This window comes from Puma concolor, chromosome B1 (assembly GCF_028749965.1).
Source record: "Puma concolor isolate L17-30 chromosome B1, mPumCon1.1.hap2, whole genome shotgun sequence".
In the NCBI taxonomy this organism is placed as follows: domain Eukaryota; kingdom Metazoa; phylum Chordata; class Mammalia; order Carnivora; family Felidae; genus Puma; species Puma concolor.
The window spans coordinates 43,702,111-43,710,267 of NC_141670.1; positions in this window are offsets into that span (position 1 = coordinate 43,702,111).

An 8,157-nucleotide genomic window follows, 5' to 3' on the forward strand; every position below is an offset into this window, starting at 1 on the left:
GCTCTTTCCATAGTTTGGCTATTGTAGATAATGCTGTTATAACATTGTAGTGCATGTGTGCCTTTGAATTCGTATTTTTGTCTCCTTTGGGTAAATACCTAGTAGTGTAATTGCTGGATCATAGCATATTTCTATTTTTAACTTTTTGAGGAGCCTCCACACTACTTTCCAGAGTGGCTGCACCAATTTCCATTCCTACAAACAGTGCAAGAGAGTTCACCTTTCTCCATATCCTATTGTTTATTGTGTTGTTAACTTTTGCCATTCTGACAGGTGTGATGTGATTTCTCATTATAGTTTTGATTTGCATTTTCCTTATGATCACTGATGTTGAACATCTTTTCATGTGTCCCTTGGCCACCTGTATGTCTTCTTTGAAAAAACATCCATTCATGGACTATTTGTTTTTTGGGTGTCAAGTTTGATAACATCTTTATAGATTTTTTATAGAAATCCTGTATCAGATATGTCATTTGCAAATATCATCTCCCATTCCATAGGTTGCCTTTTGGTTTTGTTGATTGTTTCCTTCAATGTGGAGAAGGTTTTTATTTTGATGTAGTTGTGGGGGATAAGCTTAGGAATCCCCCAGGCTTACACCAATGGGTTAACCAGGCATAAAGAAATATAAAGCCATAGGATGCTCACACCCAAGTTTGGGTAAACAAGACAAGGCAAGCAAGAATAGGGAGGTGCAAAGGCACCCCAGAATAGAGAGGAGGTGCAGAGCACTCAGAATAAAGAGGGAGGGGCAAAGGCCCAGAAATAAGGGCACAAAGGTGCACAATACATAGGTATATGAAATAAACAAGATTAGGTATTCAAGGTGGAAGCACCCCCAATTTAGTATTATAGCAAAAAGCTGCTTTCACAGGATGAAAAGACCAAGTTAGATAAACAGGTAAATTGGCCTATAGACCACTGCGCTGCAGGTGGAGCAGCCCACAGTGGAGATTAAGAAAAGAAATGTGCCTTGTTCACTCTGAGGTTATTTCCCCTACCTATCTCATCCTCTAGGCTAGCTAAGATAAACAGAGGTGCTGCCTCATGTCTGCTGTAAACAACCTTCTGCCTGACTGCCCACTGTCAGGATTTTGCTTTGTATTAACCCAACCCCTAACCCCAAATATCTTCAAGACCCCATTTCCCTCACATCCACAATTTAATGTTCACAGATTCATTGTCTCTTTGTGCGTCCATTGCCATGTGTGTAAGCCTTCTGATCCTAATAAAAACGGGGCAAGGACCCTTATTCAGGGCTTTTGTCTTTTCCTGGACATTAGCCATCTCCTGCTTTTCATCTTGCATCCCACTCTCTTGGTAGACAAGAGAGAACTTTAGACCCAGAGTCTATGACATGTAGTCACAATAGTTTATTTTTACTTTTGTTTCCCTTGAGTCAGGAGACATATCTAGAAGACATTGTGATGACCAATGTGCTGATCTCAAAGTGGTTGCTGCCTGTGTTCTCCTCTAGGATTTTAATGATTTCCTGTCTCACACTTAGGTATTTAATACATTTTGGATTTATTTTTGAATATTTCATTTGTTCCATGTATTTTTTAAAATTTCTTCTTTGATTTTCCAGTTTACCAATTCATTATTTATGGCATGTTGTTTAACCTCCATGTATTTGTGGTCTTTTCAGATATTTCTTGTGGTTGACCTCTAGTTTCACAGTGTTGTAGTTGGAAAAGGTTCATGGTATGATTTCAATCTTTCTGTATTTGTTGGGACCTTTATTGTGACCTAATAATATGTGATGCATTCTGGAGAATGTTCCATGTGCCCTTGAAAATAATATATATATTTCTATTTTAGGAAGGAATGTCCTGAATATATCTGTTTAGTCCATATGTTCCAGTGTGTCATTTAAAGCCATTATTTATTTGTCTATTTTCTGTTTAGATAATCTGTCCATTGATGTAAGTGGGGTGTTACAGTCACCTACTATTATTGTATTATTTTCAATGAGTTCCTTTATGTTTGTTATTCTTTAACATATTTGAATACTACCATGTTGGCAGTATTTATATTTATAATTGGAAGCATAAATATTTATAACTTTTAGATATTCTTATGGGATTTTCCCCTTTATGATTGTATAGTGCCCCTCTTGTCTCTTGTTACAGTCTTTTTTTTCAAATCTAGTTTTTCTGATGTAGGTATTGCTACTCTGGCTTTCTTTTGACATCCATTTGTGTTCTAAATGTTTCTCCATCCCCTCACTTTCCATCTTCAGGTGTCCTTAGATATAAAATGAATCTCTTGTAGGCAGCATATAGATGGGTCTGATTTTTTTATCCATTCTGACATCTTATATCTTCTGATTGACATCTTATATCTTCTGATATATCTTATATCATCTTATATCTTCTGATTTACATTCAAAGTAACTATTTGTAGATATGTATTTATTGCCATTTCATTACTTGTTTTGCCATGTTTCTGTATATTTTCTTGTCTTTGTCACTTTTAGTCTCTCCTTTCTACTCAAAGTGTCACCCTTTATATTTCTTGAAGGGTTGGTGTAGAGAAACTAGTAGAAGCATACCCCTACAAGAAATCATTAAATTACTGGGGAAGAAAATGAGAGTAAAAAAGGGAAAAAAAGAATATAGCTTTTGTGTATCTTTCCATGTTGTGTGTTTCTTCATTTTCATTAATGCCTTATAATTTTCACAGTATAGGTCTTTTACCACCTTGGTCAAATGTATTCCTAGGTATTTTATTCTTTTGATACCATTATAAATGGAATTGTGTTCTTAATTTCTTTTTTTTTTTTTAATTTTTTTTTCAACGTTTTACTTATTTTTGGGACAGAGAGAGACAGAGCATGAACGGGCGAGGGGCAGAGAGAGAGGGAGACACAGAATCGGAAACAGGCTCCAGGCTCTGAGCCATCAGCCCAGAGCCCGACGCGGGGCTCGAACTCACGGACCGCGAGATCGTGACCTGGCTGAAGTCGGACGCTTAACCGACTGTGCCACCCAGGCGCCCCTGTGTTCTTAATTTCTGATAGTAAGTAGAAGATCTGTGTGTGTGTGTGTGTGTGTGTGTGTGTGTGTGTGTGTCTGTATTTTCATCCAAAATAAAACTTTGACATTTGGATCAAATGTAACTTATTGTTACTTTTTAGTTTATTTATTTAAATTCAAGTTAGTTAACATACAATACACTATTGGCTTCAGGAGTAGAACCCAGTGATTCATCACTTACGTAACACACCCAATGATCAACCCAACAGGTGCCCTCCTTAATGTCCATCACCCATTTGGCCCATTCCCCCCACCTGCCTTCCTCCAGCAACACTCAGTTTGTTCTCTGTATTTAAGAGTCTCATGGTTTGCTTCCCTTTCTGTTTTTACCTTATTGTTCCTTCCCTTCCCCTATGTTCAGCTGTTGTGTTTCTTAAATTCTTAAATTTCAGATGAGTGAAATCATATGATATGTGTCTTTGACTGACTTATTTTGCTTAGCATAATACACTCTAGTTCTGTCCACATTGTTGCAAATGGCAAGATTTCCTTCCTTTTGATCACCCACTAGCATTCCATTGTGTGTGTGTGTCTGTGTGTGTGTGTATGAATATATATATATATATATATATATATATATATATATATATATATTTATCCATCAATGGACATTTGGGCCCTTTCCATACTTTGGCTATTTTCAATAGCCCTGCTATAAACATTGGGGTGCATGTGTCCCTTTGAGTCAGCATTTTTGTATCCTTTGAATAAATACCTAGTAGTGCAAATACTGGGGCTAGGGTAGCTTTATTTTCAATTTTTTTGAAGCAACTTCATACTGTTTTCCAGGGTGGCTGCACAAGTTTGCATTCCCACCAACAGTGCAAAAGCGTTCCTCTTTCTCCACATTCTTGCCAATATCTGTTGTTTCCTGAGTTGTTAATTTTTGCCATTCTGACAGGTGTGAGGTGGTATCTCATTGAGGTTTTGATTTGTATTTCTCTGATGATGAGTGATGTTGAGCATCTTTTCATGTGTCTGTTAGGGCCATCTGGATGTCTTCTTTGGAAAAGTGTCCATTCATATCTTCTGCTCATTTCTTCACTGGATTATTTGTGTCTTGGGTGTTGAGTTTGACAAATTCTTCATAGATTTTGGATACAAACCCTTTATTTGATATGTCATTTGCAAATACCTTCTTCCATTTTGTTGGTTGCTTTTTAGTTTTGTTAATTGTTTCTTTTACTATGCAGAAGCTTTTTACCTTAATGAGGTCCCAATAATTCATTTTAGTTTTTATTTCCCTTGCCTCTAGAGACATGACCAATAAGAAGCTGCTATGGCTGATGTCAAATAGGTTGTTGCCTGTTTTATACTCCAGGATTATGATGGTTTCCTGTCTCACATTTAGGTCTTTCATCCATGTTGAATTTATTTTTGTGTATTGTGTAAGAAAGTGGTGCAGGTGTGTTCTTCTTCATGTCATTGTCCAGTTTTCCCAGCACCATTTGCTGAAGAGACTGTTTCCCCCCACCCCCACTGGATACTCTTTCATTCTTTGTGGCAGATTAGTTGGCTTTACATTTGTGGGCCCATTTCTGGGTTCTCTATTCTGTTCCATTGATCATGTGTCTGTTTTTGTGCCAGTACATACTGTCTTGATGACTACAGCTGTGAAATAGAGCTTGAAGTCTGGAATTGTGATGCCTTCAGCTTTGATTTTCTTTTTCAACATTACTTTGGCAATTTGGCTTTTTTTCTGGTTCCATACAAATTTTAGGATTGTTTATTCTAGCTCAGTGCAAAATGTTGGTGTTATTTTGGTAGGGATTCCATTGAATATGCAGATTGCTTTCAGTAGTTTTGATATTTTAACAATATTTGTTCTCCCAATCCGTGAACATGGAATTTTTTTCCATTTCTTTTTGTCATCTTCAATTTATTTCATAAGATTTCTGTAGTTCTCAGCATAGGAATCTTTTAACTCTTTGGTTAGGTTTATTCCTAGGTATCTTATGATTTTGGTACAATTGTAAATGGGATCAATTCCTTGATTTCTCTTTTTCTGATTCATTATTGGTGTGTAGAAATTAAAAACAATTTCTGTACATTGATTTTATATTCTATGACTTTGCTGAATTCTTGTATCAGTTCTATCAGTTTTTGGTGGAATCTTTTGAATTTGCCATGTAGAGGATCATGTCACCTGCAGAGTGAAAGTTTGACTTCTTCCTTGCCAATTTGTATGCCTTTCCTTTCTTTTTATTTTCTGATGGCTGAGGCCAAGACTTCCAGTACTATGTTGAACAACAGTGGTGAGAGTGGACATCCTTGGTGAGTTCCTGACCTTAGGGGGAAAGCTCTCAGTTTTTCCCCATTGAAGATGCTATTAGCTGTGGGTCTTTCATATATGGCCTTTATGATGTTGGGTTGTATTCCTTCTACCCCTACTTTCTTGAGGGTTTTTTTTTTTATCAAGAAACATGTCTATTTTGTCATATGTTTTTTCTGTATCTATTGAGCAGATCATATGGTTCTTATTCTTTCTTCTTTTAATGTGGTGTATCATGTTGATTGACTTGTGAATATTGAACCAGACCTGAATCCTAGGAATAAATCCCACTTGGTCATGCTGAGTAATTCTTTTAATGTACTGTTGAATTGGATTTGCTAATATCTTGAGAATTTTTGCATTCTGGTTCATAAAGGATATTCCCTACCATTCTACTTTTAAGGGGGCTTATGTCTGGTTTTGGAATCAAGGTAATGCTACCTTCATGGAATGAGTTTGGGAGCTTTCCTTCCATTTCTATTTTTTGGAATAGTTTGAGAAGAATAGGTATTAACTCTTCTTTAAATGTCTGGTAGAATTCCCCTGAAAACCATCTGGCCCTGGAATCTTATATGTTGTGTGATTTTTGATAACTGATTCAATTTATTTGCTGGATAAGGGCCTGTTCAAATTTTCTATTTCTTCCTGTTTCAGTTATAGTAGTGTGTGAGTTTCTAAGAATGTGTCCATTTCTACCAGATTTCCCAACTTGTTGGCAATTGTGTGTGTGTGTGTGTGTGTGACAATGGAATACTCATATTAAAATTGCAGCAATTGTTTTTGTAGATATAGACAAGGTAATTACAAAATGTATATGAAAATGCAAAAGATCTAGAATGTTTAAACCAATTTTGAAAAAGATGAGTAAAATGAACACTGTACTTTATGTTGTCTTACTAATAACTATAGTTACAAGACAGTATAGTACTGGCTGAAGATAGAGAACAGTTGAATGGAGTAGAGAACCTAGAAATAAATCTACATGAACATGCCAGATTGGTTTTTAACAAAATTTCTAAAGTAATTGAATGAGAAAATTTTAGCCTTTTAAATAAATGATGCAACTACATTTTTTTTTTAGCATTAAATATAAAACTTTTATTCTGCCTGGGTTTACTTAAAGGCAAATAAATTCAAGTTATCTCTGTTGCAAAATTTGTCAGCAAAAACTAATGATCAACTTTGATTCATGTCTAATGAAGTTTTTGCAGGTAATCTAAACATGAGTGTTAAGAACAAATAAATTGACTTAGCATAACACTCTCCAGTTCCATCCACGTTGCTACAAAAGGCCATATTTCATTCTTTCTCATTGCCACGTAGTATTCCATTGTGTATATAAACCACAATTTCTTTATCCATTCATCAGTTGATGGACATTTAGGAGTGTTATGCTAAGTGAAACAAGTCATACAGAGAAAGACAGACACCACACGTCTCCACTCCCATGTGGATCCTGAGAAACCCAACAGAAAACCATGGGGGAAGGGAAGGAAAATAAAGCTAGGGAGGGAGGGAGCCAAACCACAAGAGACACCTTTTTTTTCAATGTATGAAATTTATTGTCAAATTGGTTTCCATACAACACCCAGTGCTCATCCCAAAAGGTGGCCTCCTCAATACCCATCACCCGCCCTCCTCTCCCTCCCACCCCCCATCAACCGTCAGTTTGTTCTCAGTTTTTAAGAGTCTCCTATGCTCTGGCTCCCTCCCATTCCAACCTCTTTTTTTTTTCCTTCCCCTCCCCCATGGGTCCCCTCCAAGTCTCTCAGGATCCACACAAGAGCAAAAACACACGGTATCTGTCTCTCTCTGCATGGCCCACTTACCCAGCACAACACTCTCCAGTTCCATCCATGTTGCTACAAAGGGCCATATTTCATTTTTTCTCATTGCCACGTAGTATTCCATTGTGTATATAAACCACAATTTCTTTATCCATTCATCAGTTGATGGACATTTAGGCTCTTTCCATAATTTGGCTATTGTTGAGAGTGCTGCTATAAACATTGGGGAACAAGTGCCCCTATGCATCCGTACTCCTGTATCCCTTGGGTAAATTCTTAGCAGTGCTATTGCTGGGTCATAGGGTAGGTCTATTTTTAATTTTTTGAGGAACCTCCACACTGTTTTCCAGAGTGGCTGCACCAGTTTGCATTCCCACCAACAGTGCAAGAGGGTTCCCGTTTCTCCACATCCTCACCAGCATCTATAGTCTCCTGATTTGTTCATTTTGGCCACTCTGACTGGTGTGAGGTGATACCTGAGTATGGTTTTGATTTGTATTTCCCTGATGAGGAGCGACGTTGAGCATCTTTTCATGTGCCTGTTGGCCATCTGGATGTCTTCTTTAGAGAAGTGTCTATTCATGTTTTCTGCCCATTTCTTCACTGGGTTATTTGTTTTTCAGGTGTGGAGTTTGGTGAGCTCTTTATAGATTTTGGATACTAGCCCTTTGTCTGATATGTCATTTGCAAATATCTTTTCCCATTCCATTGGTTGCCTTTTAGTTTTGTTGGTTGTTTCCTTTGCTGTGCAGAAGCTTTTTATCTTCATAAGGTCCCAGTAGTTCATTTTTGCTTTTAATTCCCTTGCCTTTGGGGATGTGTCAAGTAAGAAATTGCTACGGCTGAGGTCAGAGAGGTCTTTTCCTGCTTTCTCCTCTAAGGTTTTGATGGTTTCCTGTATCACATTCAAGTCCTTTATCCATTTTGAGTTTATTTTTGTGAATGGTGTGAGAAAGTGGTCTAGTTTCAATCTTCTGCATGTTGCTGTCCGGTTCTCCCAGCACCATTTGTTAAAAAGACTGTCTTTTTTCCATTGGATGTCCTTTCCTGCTTTGTCAAA